A 17144-nucleotide genomic window follows, 5' to 3' on the forward strand; every position below is an offset into this window, starting at 1 on the left:
CAGACCCACACAAATATCAGATACTATTTGTGTGACTCTTCCAAACATTAGGTCTAGTTCAGCCCCAAACTGAACTCTCAGAATATGCTTATCAAAAGTTGAGAAGGACATATCAACACTGCACAGGTCAACTTGAAACTGACTCAACACAGATCAGCTGCGTATCGAAACATAAGCTCCCACCTACATACGCATACATCCTAAGAACAAATGTTTATAAGAGGATAAGAGGTGTTTTTAAAGTCACAAGAAAACAGCAACGAATTCACCGTCGTCTCAGTAGTATATATGTTAGTAATCGAATACCCCAACGTGTTTGGATTGAGCTATAAGCGTCGGGGCTAGGACATAAAACACTACGTTACGACACGTTGGGACATATATCATAAAACGTATACCCTTATAAACTGATAAAGGGGGAAAGCCGATGCCAGGAGGATGCGGGAAGGCGAAGAGGTGTTTTGGCTTAGACACGCTCAAGGAATCAAGTCACAATGGCTTGAAGATCTTAGCTACCCGTTTGAAACCCCTCTCACCCAGCACGGTGTTCGCCGCCATGGATGCGTGACTATGGCCAGCTAGCTCTACTTATCACAAGTCTCGCGAGATCCCGCATGACACGCGCTTTCAATTTGACTGCGATATAATCGGGTCATTAATCGACGCAACCGATGCAAGTTGACCAATTACGGGTTTTAGGGGTGTATGCGATCTCCACAGCGTTCAAACGACATATTGTTCACCAGACAGGGGATTAGCGGAGCCATGTTGTGGATGAAGCTTGAGCAAGGCGAAACCTATCCGACATGGATATGGCGGCCATGGTCTGGCCAGTTACCTTACCTCACCGCGATAAATTGTATACAGTGGTTAGTTACTGTTCTTGACAGCATCGCATACTACTACTACTACTACTACTACTACTACTACTACTACTAATAACAACAACAACAAAAACAACAACAACAACATGTCACCCCTTTGTACCATTTTCCGGGTACAATATCAAAATCACAGTTGGATTTTAATCATTTTTGCGCATTCTCTTGCATATGAAATATACCCGAGTTCCTGGTTGACAGGTTGACGCTTACCTCGTTCACCCCCGTGATGTCGCATTCGGGACAAGTTGATGTTCCGGACAAAAGATCCCATTACACGATATATCGATAAAGTCGAGTGAAATGAGATCAGGATGTCACTACGTCACGGACCTTACACTAATATCTTTTAACATCATTTTACATGTTTTTTTTATGCATTTGTTGTGTATATAAGTTTCCGGAGCAACATTCGCATGCACATATAGCAATGCCGTACACTAATGTATGTATTTCATGCCAGAAATGTACAGAAATTCAAATTTGAAATAATTAACAATGATCCTACACCGCCACCCAGAACTTTTCGGAGAATGTGAAGACTCCCCATCACTGCTGCCCTCTTCATTAACCAGACTGTCAGAAGGGCTGTATTCCTGGTAGCAAACCCGGAAAGCGAGGTCTGCATATTTGTCATGTTTTTCCTGAATCTTGTCAATCACATTTGTGTCAAAAGGGACAGAAAATTCAATGATATAAATGATTTCATTGGATTTATAAAACAAATGTTGGCCTGGTTACGTCTGAGGCTGTATAAGGGCCTATTCCAAAGAATTTGATATTATTATTATTTTTATTATTCATTTATTTATATGATATTATTTATTTATTTCCGAATCTACGAAACAGACGATGAATGTGGCCAACACTCGTGGTCTCCGGGATGGCTCTTTCACCGGTTGTTTTCTTGACACCTCAACGTCGAACAGCAATGCTCAAGTCATCATCAACTACGAAATGGAAGCGACGAAATAGATTATATTTCTAAACGGGATTTGTATTGTCTCCACTGAGTAAAACCAAACTGTTTCATAGTAACCGCAAGCCCAGATTTTTGTTATCATTGCAATGCGTTGTCTTTTTGTTACACAGCACACCTTTAGCTGATGGTTCAAATATTGTTGGTGATCTAATTTGGGATTCGAATCTCAAGTACCAATAAATTGTACCATACATATCTGGAAATATATGTTTTAACTTCACACTCATAATAATGATAATGTGAAAGTATAACTAAATGGTGTGATATTCTGTTGATGATGACACAGACCCATCCATCCCTGTTCATCCTCTTGCCGCATCCGCGTTCATACGGACCTTCATCCCCAACGCCTTTACCGACCTGACCGTTCTTTGTAAAAAAGAAATATGTTGGCATTCATACTCCCAAGTAATAAGTTTCAGGTCATTTGCTCCAATGTGAAGCACACATCGTTTCTTGATAATTCTTGCTTCATATTCCAGACACGAAAATTAAGTATATATACATGCAGCAAAAGAAAGACTTTTTAAAAATCACTCTCAGGTCCCTGGTATTATTGGGCAATAAAACAACAAAAGCTGCCTGGCCATTCTACACTAAAGACATGGTGTCTCTGACGGTTACGTTACTGACCGGTAGATCATCATGTTTGAATTTGCCTGAGATCCTGGAGCCAGAACCCCTATTCATTTTGAATCAGGAATATCCTCCCTTGACAGATAAGGTTAGGCTTGTCTAGACAACCCCAGGGTACAATTGGGAGCATACATCAATTACTCATTATTTGAAATAGGCCAATACAAACGAAAATAACATGTGCTGGTCGGCAAAAAGTATATGGATGTTGAATGATGAAATAAGACATATTTTTTTCTTGAATAAATTGACGTCCGTATACGTAGTCAGCATCCGCAGCAGCGGAAAGGAAATTGTAGTTATAAGGGGTAAACTTTATTTCTAGCTTTTGATGTGTTATGTAGTAGTTTCCAGTTTTGAAATAAAACTTTTCCAATCATTCAAATCAAACTATTGTCATTATTAACTTTTTTATTTCCAAATGTTCATTCTTCTATGAATCTGGAAATTAATCGATTCTGATAAGTGGTTTCAAATTACAATAACCACCTCTGATTGAAACAACTGATACGATGGACGCTAACATTTGCTAAAAGTACTTATAACTCGTTGTCGGTAGACAGTTTTAAACATATCCAAAACAATTATATGTTACAAAAATGAAGATTTGCGATGAAGACAATATTCAAATGTTATGTAGCAATACATGTTGGACAGAAAACACGACAGAAATCAACTGAGGAAGTGTGTATAGTTTTAGGGACAATTGAGCGCTTGACATTTGCGCTTTTCTTTTGCCGACTGTGAAATCGTGACGTGTGATGTAGACTAAACCTTACAGTGATTGCCTGTTGTTTTCTTTTGGGATGCTAACTTCATGTTGGTTTATGAAGTAGCCGAGCTATATAGCGTAATGTCCCCATACTTTGTTTAACGGCTATTATCGGTGTTTCGTTGAATTGATCAACAACCTATACAAACAGGTGGACTCAGCCATTGCCTCCTCACTCAATGTATTCGCACACACGAATGAGTTAACCTTTAATTTAGTCATGGTAGACTGGAGTTAAGCAGACAATGTACAGCTAGGTTACCTGTAGATTTAACCGCGCTAAATTTAACTTTTGAAACCTCATGCTGCGCGGTTTATCTACAAGTAACCTAGCTCTACACTGAATTCACAGTGTGTTTTTCTCCAAATTAGGTTTCTATTTTCGTGTCAACCTGACATTTGTAGTTGGTTTTATTATGTAAAATAGTTGTGTCCCTACACAAAATTACCAGATTCAGATTCATTTATTTACTCAAAACCACCCACGACAGTAAAGAGTAAATATATAATTAACAGTGGATAAATACTAATATACATGGAACAATTTTCAAACCGTTTTGTGTCCCGTTTTATAACATAAGACAGTACATATCCCCATGTTATGGGTTATCGGACGTTTAAGATAAATTCGTAGTTTTATCTTTATCACACGAGCAACTGTAAAACATATCATGCACTTATAAAAGGCAACTTTCTGTTAAAAACAAGCCATCATATGAGTATTTACAATGTCTGTGTGATGCTTCAGCCCCTGTTATAGCGCGTTATGTCCGAAAACCTATGATTAGACGATATACAAATGGAAATATTCAAATTTAAAATAATTTCAAACCTAAATTCACCTTTGTATAGTATTTATGGTGCAGTTGTTTGTGTAAAGGAAACAGCTAGTGCCTTTTAAACAATTTATATGGATTATTTCAATATTGCTTATTGACGGATTGTGTTCAGTTTTCTTCTGTACATTCCCTATATGTACAAGTATGGCGTGTGGTCACGGGATTTTTATTGTTTAACATCTTTATTCATTAGACCCTATAACACAGAGGGCGAGACTGCGGGTGAGACAATAAATATTTTATGAAAGTGCACGACACTTTGACCCGATAAAACAATGTCACTTGTCGTGTCTACCGCGAATTGCTTACCCGAATCTCCCGTGCTATCTCCGTGTCCCGCCACTGTCTGCAAACAGAGATACATGAATAGAAATCACCGCATATGTTTTCCTTTTCCTCTATTACGCTAAGTGCCTGATTATTACATGTTATCCATGCAATTAACTAACAACAACGACGATAATAATAATAATAATAATAATAATAATAATGATGATGATGATATGGATGATGATGATGATGATGATGATGATGATGATGATGATGACGATGATGATGATAATCGAAAGTGAATGCTCAATAATTAATGGTCAATGAATCAGTGTGCACTCGATTTTCATTCTCAGCTCCCTTGGGAGTGAACAACCCAAGCTGCCCCTGAGGCGCTAGACGGTTAACAGTCACATTACCATCTCATCCTATCGGGTACCCATTCAGTGCTGAGTGAACCTAGGAATTTTGAACAAACACGCGTGTCTAGGGAGACACTACATGTGCTATATGTGTATCATGTATTGTACCTTGTGTACGGGTGTGGGAGGGGTGGAGGGGTGTGGTGGTGTGGAAGGGGCATGGTTGGTCCAGTCGTCAAATCGCATTTCCCTGCGTAGAGTTGCGTCCCTTGGACACGCCAGAAACCTATATTTTTTGGTTCGAATCCCGGTTCGCCTCGATTATGTTTCCAGGTCTACCAGCACAATACCCGTGCTCGTGGGTTTTACCAAAGTGGTAAATGTCTGAGACCTGAATCACTTCGAGCTGCCACAATGAACTGATACGCCATTATATATTTTGAATACTTTTATATGGAGTTAAACCCAACCCCAACGCTCCTTTTTTGTGTTTTGGAATGCTTTCAAAACATGATGAGAAGATATTATCAAACCGCTATGGGAAGAAAGAGAATTTAAATATGTGATAACTAAACTGTGTGTATTTTCACTGTGATGGCACTGTGTTCGTTGCAATGTTTTTTCGATAAAACAACAACAGAAACCCACACAACATGTCACATAGAACATTCATAAAAAAATCAAAATATTAAAATAGTCATAAATAATACAATAGAGAACACACATGGCGCAGCTTTTAACCTATGATATAATCATTTCGTAGTGTAATGGACAAAGCCGAATTATTCTTTTGAAGTGTACAGCACAGTTAAAAATTTCACACTATGCGAGTCCATTGTATTAAAAAATAATATATATATATATATATATATATATATATGTAGGAGTTGGCACGCAATGACAGGTGTATAGAAGGCACTGACATATATGTCAATATCTTTATATATTTTTTTTTCAGTTTTTCATAAGATGTGTCTGACCTTATAGCGAAACATAATTGTGTTAATTAAGTTAATTAAAATGTTTTTCTGAATCTCTAGCCTATGTCTTTGCAGGATGAAGTCAGTAGGTAGGATGGATGTTCATTCATGGTCAGAGAGAGAGAGAGAGAGAGAGAGAGAGAGAGAGAGAGAGAGAGAGAGAGAGAGAGATGTCTATCCTGATGCCACATTGTTCGATGTCATCAATAGCAATGATTTAGAATCTTCACTAAAGACACGTCAAATTACAAAATTAGCAATCGTATAACTAGGTCTAAACATACGCATTTAAGTTATATTGATTCTAACTTCGGTGTCGCAACAAATAACGAGTGTTTGTAGATGTTGGCCAATGGGATGAGGGGTTGACCAAAGTTCACCTTGTGCAAAAAAATCATAATTTGTTATGTTTCGGGGTTTTGTACATTGGCTCAATATCACCACCCAACCAGAAAACACTATCGATACATATCCACTAACTTTGTAATGAAAATGATGCAAGAGCTTTGATGAAGGGTAAAGTATTACAACTGGTCCATCGAGCTCCGATCCCTGCAGCATCCTCCGCAAGTATCCACACTTTGCACACAACGATTCTGTTGCATCATCTTGACATTGTCCGTGGGCGGCGGGATCTGCGTGGGTCGAAGAGGACGGTGACAAGAACGGCCAGGAAGACGGCTAACACAGAATGTCGGGGGATAGCGATATCAGTAATGAACCATTGATGCTATACATAGTAACTGAACCGATCAAGGCACACGTTAGGGTAATCTGAAGGAATTTTCATGTTAAACTTGTATTAGTTAACTTATTAGTTAGGCTTGTTGAACGAAATGTCTTCTTGTTCATGATCCGCGCATCTCGAATCTTGATCCAACTGCTTAATTTTTTTGCAGCACTGAAATGTCGTTTTTGCTCCAGATGCCGACTTTTGGCACACGTCTGTCATTGACGGTGTGCAAGGAGAACTACGCCGTTGTCACCCGTCTGGCGATCGTTCCCGTGTCTTCTGGCCACCAGATGTTATAGAACCAGTAAATATTCGTGCTCTTAATGACAGTTTTCAACTTTGGAGGAGAGGGTTTCGGTGGCCCGAAGAAGCAAGAAAGTTACATATATATATATATATATGTGTGTGTGTGTGTGTGTGTGTGTGTGTGTGTGTGTGTGTGTGTGTGTGCGTGTGTGCGTATGAACCCAATTTCGTTTATTTTATAATATACAAATCATAGCTACCATGAGCATTTGAATTGAAAGGGACATTGTCAGTATCTTTATCTATCACGGGTAAGGTATGAAATAAACCTAACTATAGCATGTGTGTGTGTGTGTGTGTGTGTGTGTGTGTGTGTGTGTGTGTGTGTGTGTGTGCAACCCATGCTTGATGTAAAAGGCGTCATGCTTGTCGAAAGAAGTGACCAACGGGATCGGGTGGTCAGGGTCGTCAGGTGTCAGACTTGCAATTGGTTGATGCGTGTCATCGTATCCGAATTGCGTGGATCGGTATTCATGATGTCAAACACTGAATTGTCAGGTCCAGACTCGATTATTCAATACGTAATAAAGAATATTGGGCTTCTGCGCATGACATACTCATTTCACGGTGAAAGCCAGCTAGCCAGGACCCTGTTTACTCAGAAAAGCCGCCCTCTATTCTGGCGCTGGGAATACGAATTAAATAAAAAGACATTACAGACTTGTTAATCTTGAAATTTGTTAATCCGGGAGATTTAAATGAGATGCTAAAGCCTGGACAGTGTTTCCCGCTACATGTACTTTCGCATGTATTTTATAATATCAGACCCTGTTTGGATCTGTTAAGGGATTTGTGTCGGGAGAAGAACTGAGCTTCGGTTAGTTCAGTAGCATTCAGGAATGTTTAAATCTAATTGGAATATGAACAATATTCTCCATGCAGAAATAGAACGCCGCCATAGCTTAATGATTGGCTCATCTCCTTCCATGTTAAAGTATTTATCAGAAAACAGGAATACGTAAAGCGCGCACACACACTTATTCAGGCGGGCGCCACGCAGAAATGAATTTTTCGCTACGCGTTCCTTTCGATTTTAAAACCATGAAAGAGTGAGTGAGTGAATGAGTGAGTTTAACGTTGCTTTCAAAACTATTTCAGTTTTATCATGGCGGGTCAACTTATTGTGAGGCGAAAGCCAAAAGTGATGCAGGCCTAAAGCCATTCTGGTGAAACCCACGATCACTGGTGCTGAGAAACCTAGAAACATAGTCGGGGCAAACCGGAATTCACGATGAATGGTTTCTCATGGGCCCTGATGTGCGCCTGAGACGACTGGGTCACCCGTGCCCCAAAAACAAGGAAGACCCCGGTGAACGCAATTTGACTTCGGATGACCAGTGTTAGAACATCTTAACTGATTGACGTCATACTTCAGTTGACAAGCGTTACTACACCCACTGAACCCCTGGAGTGACGTCATCGGTAAAGCTCAGAAGTGATTTGAGTGATTCAATCATGAATAAAAGTATTTTGAAAGAATATATCTGACTAGGCACTTCTGAAATGTTCCATTATTGTTATAAATACTATAGAATAAACCCTGAAACATTTCTGTTGATTCTGCGTCTCAGTTTGATGTTATCCGCCTTATATTTAAATTTAACTTTCCTGTCGTTTTGCATGCATTATGAGAAAAAACAAACATGATGGTAGACTTTTAACACTTGTTACCAACTGTTAACATCTCATAGTTTTGTTGGGGGCACGGGTGGCCCAGTCGTCTAAGGCGCCGCGATTCGCTGTGCAGAGTTGCGTCCCTTCGGACGCCCCAGAAACCTATGATTATGTTTCAAGGTCTACCAACACCATACCCGTGCTCATGGGTTTCACCAAAGTGGTAAACGTCGGGGACCTGCATCACTTCGGGCTTTCCTCCCACATTAAGCTGACACGCGTTAAACCCAACTCACTCACTCACTCATAGTTTTGTTTATCATATTAATTCATCATCTTGTAAAGCGTGTTCTGTTTCAGGTTTTGTCTTAAGTTATCCTTGACTAACTCTGGTTAACACAACATAACCCTGATTACCAGAATTGTGGTAGCCTCAGCTGACACGGCTTACTCAAATTTAAATAATCAATTTAAATTTAATAATCGCACTGACACATCACGTTATGACACCACTTCGTGCACGAAGCTACACGTGTGCTGGTCAAGGGGAGGCTACCCTTCTTTGGCTTCCACTCGGAATGGCCGGAGTAGCACAACCAATAATAGTGCATTTTGAGTGAACTTGAGATTTACTTAACAGTATGAAGCACCTGTCTATTTCAAAAGAACACTAATATATTGTTTTAGAACAATTATAGTTCTTGTTATTAATTTTAAGTCACTTGAGATATTAAATAAAGCGTCAATAAAATCTTCAATTATAACTCGCGTGGTCTTCTTTCCTCACGAACGAAGGTTCCACAAAGCCTCACGGAACAATTGTCTCAGTACGACGTTTTACTATCGCTTCCCTCACAAACTACAAACCCAGTCATATATATAAATGATCAACTATTTTATATACTGGGGAGGGGGTGGTTGGGTCCTTTATGAAATGATGGTTCTTTCCGGGTACTCCTGGAAAAAAATATTTGGCCCCAGGCGTTACAAGAAAAATATCTATAATGTCTATAAAACTAGCGGGCAAAAGAAACGCCAGCAAATATATGATGGTCGTCAGTTTTCAATATGTTTGCCAAACAGAACGAAAACAGCTGGGAACACACACCCGGATTACAAATTACCTATTCTCTGTGAACATGTGCACGTTACTTGCGAGAAAAGTGAATTTAATCACTTAAAACTGCAAAATGTGCACAAAGTTACCCGTATGAAATTCCGGTATAAAACATGAGCAGGATTGCACTCTCTCATCACATGAAACTCTTTAAAACAACAAACATGTCTCGACTAACCGCAGAGCAGAAGGGAAGAGCCATCGGTATGTTGCAAACGGGAGCGACGCAGGAGCACGTTGCCAGGATCATGGGCTGCTTCTAGTGCACCGTTGCCAGACCTCTCACACGTCACAGGCAAACTGGCAGTACTGCAGACAGGCCGAGGAGTGGAAGATCCAAGGTCACGACCCCACAGGAAAACCGGTATTTACGGGTGCTTCACCTAATGTTGAGATTCCTAACTGTGACGTCATCATCCGCAAACAGCCTTGGACATCCCGTCAGCAGAACGACCGTTGCTAGACCTGTATGGTCTCGGTGCCTATCGACCTTTTCAAGGGCATGACGTTAACGTTTCTACACCGACGCCACAGACTGAGATGGTCCAGGAGTGTACAGTAGTGGCAGCAGAGAAATTCAGCGACGAGAGTAGGGGCCAGCTCTTCAAGTCTGATGGGCGGCTACCAATCTACCGACGACGTGGTGAACGCACGGCGTCCAAGAAGTGGAGCCATATGGAGGTGGTAGTGTCATGGTCTGCGGTGACAGCTGCGGGGACCAGAAGACAGATCTGGTCATCATCGACGGAAATCTCACTGCACGTCGTTAGATTGATGAGGTTTTGCGGCCTTTGGTGCCTTTCCTGCAACGTCACCCAGTAGGACAACGCCACCCCTCACACAGCTCGAGTCGCTAGCGACCTTCTGAACGCCAACAACGTGACCGTATTACAGTGGCCAGCAAGATAACCGGACCTGTCGCCCAAAAAGCATCTCCGGGACCAACTTGGACGCAGGATTCGGAAACGTCAACAGCCGCCATTTACGAGGGATGTCTTGGCAATTGCCCTGCAGAAAGAATGGCGTAGGATCCCTAATCAGGATGTCAGGAGACTCGTGACCTCAGTTCGACGTCGTGTTAGCGTCTGCATCGTTGCTGGAGGGGGTCACATCCGATACTGAGCCATGTGTGTAGCACGCGACTTTAAAAGAGATCGACGTCGATTCTGCGGGTGTGATCGAATACTGGACAGAGTACGCATGATAAGCGTGTCTGCAGAACTTTAAGTAAATGGTTTTTGATCTTGTCATTTTCAAATACCGTTTTTAGATGTATTTAAAAAAAAATTAAAACATCAACTGTTACTAAATTTTGCGTCTGTTTTGTTTTAGACCAGAAAATTGTCTGGTTGCGTTTCTTTTGCCCGTTAGTTTATATTCAAAATATTTGGATGTCTTCACTCAGTTAAGGAAAAAACATTCTGTCTCTAACAAACATCTCTAAATGTTCTCTACCCACGAAAACACTGACACTTTATCACAGACACGACCGCCTCCGTGGTTTGGTGGTAGAGCGACCGCCCAGAGAATGGAAAGTCCGTGGTTCGATCCCCGGCCGCGTCATACCAAAAGACGTTAAAAGATGGTACTTGTTGTTACCCTGCCTGGTGCTCGGCATAAAGGGGCTAAAACAAGGACTGGTCGACTCGGTGTCAGTATACTGTGTCTGAGTGGGGTATTCATGTTAAACTGCGGCATGGACGTTAAACCCAATTTCACCTCACCTCACCTTATCAGAGATACAAACATAAACTGTAATTTCTGGGTAGTGGTAAATGTTTGTTGATATGCTTGCAAGGAAAAGATTTTCCAGAACTAACATCATATCTTTACAGGAAAATATTGACCATTGCATCCAGCATAGAACCCCCACCTCACCCCCACCCATAAAAAAACCCAACTTCCCTCGTCCATGTATGTTTTTCAGAGCAGCGACCCCCGTCCCGATTCCCGTCTTGGAACGCAACTAAACGGCCAGGTTCGGTTTCATTGCGTGTCATCGTACCCCGACGGCGTTGGTCGTGGCTCATAATATTAATCACTGAATTGTCTGATCTAGTCTCGGTTATTTATCATCATATAGCTTGAGGGGGGCACGGGTGGCCCAGTCGTCTAATGCACCGCAATTCACAGTGCAGAGTTGCTTCCCTTTGACACGCCAGAAACCTATGATTATGTTTCAAGGTCTACCAACACCATACCGTGCTCGTGGGTTTCACCAAAGTGGTAAACGTCGGGGACCTGCATCACTTTGGGCTTTCCTCCCACATTAAGCTGACACGCCGTGAAATAACTGTAATACTGTAAAAAGCGGCGTTAAAAACCAAAAACCATGCCAGTGCTCGTGGGTTTCAGCGAAGTGGTAAACGTCTGAGACCTGTATCGGGCTTTGGCCGACACGCTGTGATATAACTGGAACACTACTCAGGGGAGGTCGGGTAGCCTAGTGGTTAAAGCGTTCGCTCGTCACGCCGAAGACACGGGTTCGATTCCCGACGTGGGTACAATGTGGAAAGCCCATTCCGTGATATTACTCGAATATTCCTAAAAGCGGCGTAAAACCATACTCACTCACTCGAATACAACTTAAATCGGCATTAAACCCAACTCACTTACTCACTCACTCATATAGCTTGAATATGGCTGAGTGCGGCGTTCATCACCGAACTCTCCGAATGAACCGGAGGCTTACACGAGTTACCTCCCTTTGTCCGGGGAACGGCTCCGGGTGCTCTAACACAGAAGGCCTGTTTAATCATATTATGAAACGTGTATGTTATGTTTTATGTCACCTTTTTTAACGGTGTACCCAACGAAGTATGTAAAAGTAAATGTAATAATTATTGATCTTCGCCTTATTCAAAGATGTATAAATAACTTGGCTTACTTCAACAAGATGGTTATCAAGTAAATGATATGATGAAGATTAGAGTGAGTGAGTTAGTTTGGTTTTACGCCGCATTTAGCAATATTCCAGCAATATCACGGCGGGGGATACCAGTAATAGGCTTCACACATTGTACATACGTCGGAATCGAACCCGGGTCTTCGGCGTGACGAGCGAACGCTTTAACCACGAGGCCACCCGACCGCCCCGATGAAGATTAGAACGAAATAGTTATATGGAGTAAATGTTAATTGAAGCGACCAAACCCTTACCATTTTCATATGAAATCTCTTCTAATTTTAAGGAAAATCCATATATGAACATAAGCATAAAACGTGACTCTTCACGAAATCAAACGTGACTCCATCTCAGTTGTGGTCTTGACATCTCAGTTGTGACCTTGACACCATTGACGTCGCAGCCAGCGATGCAGGTCCGTCAAAATGACATCTCGAACTGCGCGAAAACGGTTTCCTCACTGTCTGGGCTGATATCCTTGTACGCAATCCTGGTATTGCCGTAGTTGTAGAGGTGGCTGTGATAGTTCCTTGACGTAAGTAACGTAGCCGTGTGAATCTGTGCTGTGCTCTAGCAGTGATACGTGGTCGACCGGATTGAGGATCTGTGTCTGATAACGATTCCACAGTCTAGTAATGGTGCTTGCATTCGTGACCAACTCGTGTTATTTCGGGACAAGCCGAATAGCGACTCATGCCCCTCTCGCGGCCATATTTTCGACCGGGTTCCGTCTAAGCGCAAAGTGGCAAAGCTAAAAGAATTGTCAACTCGTTTCGTAATGATTCACGTATATTTCATCATATCTTAAATATACTTCAGACGCAATTTAAAGCACATCTGAACATGCGTCCGTCAGTCATGGCATGTGTTCGCTGTTCACTTGCTATAAGATTATGATGGCATGCAGATGAAAACCCAGCCTTGTTCCCCGGGTATGCTGCGCTGGCGCTACACTGACCCAGGCAATGACTGCACAATGGCCGCCTCCACCAGACGAACAAACATAGAAAACGATAGAACGGGTGGTTGAAAGTTTTTCTAGCATTTTCATGAATGCTCATGCAATGTATACGTCACGATCATAACCTCCATTGTTACTTTTAGTGAAGGAAAACATTATTTAATCTGTTTCGAGACACGACAGTGGTCGTCACATCGGTGAAATGTAAACAATGACACACAGACCATTTTCAACAGTGATAAGTGCGTTAATATTTCGTGTCAGCTCACTTTTGTCACGAAATGAATTAAACGACCACGTAAATAAAATACCGTTAGCATCTGTATTTTAGCAAATTTGATGAAGCATAAGCCGCCGATTATTCCCCGTTATCTCCCATTGTGAAATGGTGGTTTTGCGAAATTATTGAACAATACCCCTAATAATGGTGTTTAATGATAGGGTCTGTCATTGGTTTTGATATTTGGCCTCTGTATTTTATTCACACGAAAAGCCATTTATTTGGCTTTTGCTTTCTTATTATACAATGAAATTAATCATAAATAGACCTAATAATTTTGGAAAAATATTGGATTAATTTCAATCTTGTGTTTCTGAACTATGTGTGTGCTTGTTAAAATGTATTTGGTACATTGGCATACACATCCACGAGTATTCTATATGATGCCACTGGGGAACACTGAACAAAACAACATAAAGAAGTGTGCAAACCATTATTATTGAAAAATAGTTATGATTACAATCATCATGTTAGATGAAAAATCTGCGTACGAAATTATCTACAAATAAACTACTCAATAAAAGAAGTTTAGTTACATTATTGATCAAGCATAGGAACAGAACCCCAGTATTATCATGATGGTAATACAAAACATTAAAAGTGCACAGGAATTGTAATATCTGAGAATGAAAGCTGGAGACACGTGTACTTTCCACTATTTATTTGTGAACTGTTTATCTAGGGGTGATGATTAACCGGTACCAATGAAACCTGTCTTGACTATGTGTACCATAGTTTTGGGGGCTTAAAGCCAGTATCAAAGCATTTACTGACATCATTCAGGGCATGATATACATGTAGATCTGACATAAGTAATAAATCACATACATGTAATATGATGTCATCATTTATTCAGCCAGTGGATAAAATGATGCATTGCTTCACACTCTTATGCTTTAACAGTACTGCTTCCGTACCTGGATCAACACACAATCACTGATTTTGCTTTTAATTTAGGAGAATTTATACTGAACTTGTTGACCAATTTTGCATTTTAATTGAGATATTAAAACTATGTACAGCCTTTTTAATGAAGTTAATCAAGTGTACAAGCTTTAAAACAATTATATGCAAATAATGATGACCCCTGAATATAATCCGACCTCGACAATGTTGGACGAGTTCATTTTATGAACATGGGGTTAGTTTGGTATTTCCCGAATATTCGTTACCCAGCTACATTTACATTACAGCTACATTTATGGGGAACAGCTCACCAGATACTTACCTCTCAACAGTTTTTTTCTACGACGTCATCCTGTTACGAGGGTATGTTCGAATCTCCAGAAATGACGACGTTATAGATGATGTTTTATCATGAAAGAAACCATGCTTCGTTCTTCATTGTACTTTGCGAATACACCTACCTGCCTGTGGTGATATGTCCTTTCCGTCTTCTGAAACATCAAAGAACGAGCTTTATTGATTGTTGAGATACGATGACATGCATCAACCAAGTCAGAGAGCCTGATCACCCGATCCCGCAGAGAGGCAGAGTTGGTGAACATTCCACGAGTCACATTTCGGGATTTATTGCTTCCATAGGACGACGATGCCAGTCAGATTTGGACTCTAATGGTGCCCATACAACATATTGAATACAGATCACCTCCACCTTATAAATCATCAGTTCCATGTGTACCATATGAAACCTGGGTCAATGACGATGTGTGCTACTTTTGAAAAAAAATCGATTATCGTCTGTTGATTATTTAAATGATGTCTAACAAAAAATCTAAAATCACTTTTGCGTTTCTTTTTTTGCAGAGTAAATTATTTCAAATGACATACAAGTGACATTTTGTAATTCTTAGTTTACATTGTTCTGTTTGAATTGCTGGCTTCCTTCTTTGTTATTAAAAAAAGTTTCCTTTTATCTAGTGATTGATGTTGGTATGGGTAAATTTGGTATGTTGTCAGGAAATATCGTGGTCAGGCTGGTCATAATGATGTTACCCTTATGTAAACATATCAGCATGTACATGTATATATACGCGAATACATACATGTTGGTTAATATATGAAGACTCATATTTAAGAGATATTAGATTGGTTCGATCCACAAACGAACATACTGGTATGTTGTGTGAAACGATGCTCATGTGACGTCATAGATACATGACTCGAGATGCACCATTTGCCTCGTGCAGGATTAGCGTGTAAAGTCTGGAAATCACGTGCAACATATCGTGATAAGAATGTAGACACTCTGTGGCAACACTTGACAGATTGTTAATGCTACTTTAATTTGTACACATTAGAAACATATCTTCATAACGTACATACTTCTCTATATGTTTCTATGGTTCGCATTTCTTTTGGCGATGAGTATTTTAACTCAATTCTGGTCATCTAAGGGAGGGACCCTGAATCGTCGATACAAAGAATTAAGCGGTTGTTATCCATAATTATGTGTCACGTGTTCATCATCTGTTATGTATCCAGGGTAGAATAGGTCTTCAGCAACCCATGATTGCCGTAAAAGGCTACTAACGGGATCGGGTGGTCAGGCTCGCTGACTTGGTTGATGCAGGTTATGGATCCCAATGGCATGGAACGATGCTCATGATGTCAATCACTGAATTGTCTGGCCCTTACTCGATTATTTATAGACCGCGGTCATGTAGCTGGAATATTGCTGAGTGCGGCGTTAAACAACAAACAAACAAACAAACAAACAAACATGTATGGTTTCGAATATACACGCCGGAAGTGCCGGTGGGGCATAATTAAATCATTCCCCTTAAATTTAACTCTGGAGTGATTCTGTCATAGGATTAGACCCTATTTTATATATGTGTGTGTGTGTGTGTGTGTGTATATATATAAATAAATAGGGTAGGGCGCTGTTTATCGCCAATGCAATATGCAGGCAGATTTAGGGTAGAGTGGCCTAATCCGCCTACACCAGGGAGACAACTCTGTCCACTTTGCCTTAGGTTTTTTTATTAGACCCTATTTTCAAGTGCCCGGCAGTTTAAAAAAATATCCATTATCATGTAAAGTGTATATATCTGAAAACATTGTGCTGTTTATGGAATATTTCTGACCCAAATGAACTCGGAAACAGTTCTTCACAAACCAGTTGGTTGATAATAGATAAACTTTTAGCACTATCCCGTGCACGCATTGTATGTGTGTACAATCTTTCTCCGACATGTTATATACCCGTTCGCGTTAAGATCGCAAACATAACGCACTCATAACGCACCCACAACGCATTCATAACGGCATTCATATAACGAAAAGTGACGCACTTATAACGCACCCACAACGCATTTATAACGGTATTCATATAACGAAAATTGACGCACTCATTACGTATATACGTTCATAACTGTTGCTTTTGTCACGGTTGTGTCTGGACAGATTTGAATTTTTGACATGCCTCCGTAAAATAGCTGGCAAATTCATTCTCTCTTACACTCGCACAAAAATGTATATTTGTACTTATGGTGATATGAACTGGAACAAGTAATACAATCTGTTCAAGATCAGGTATTGCT

Source organism: Haliotis rufescens, unplaced genomic scaffold, assembly GCF_023055435.1.
Source record: "Haliotis rufescens isolate VD_foot unplaced genomic scaffold, xgHalRufe1.0.p SCAF_5, whole genome shotgun sequence".
NCBI lineage: Eukaryota > Metazoa > Mollusca > Gastropoda > Lepetellida > Haliotidae > Haliotis > Haliotis rufescens.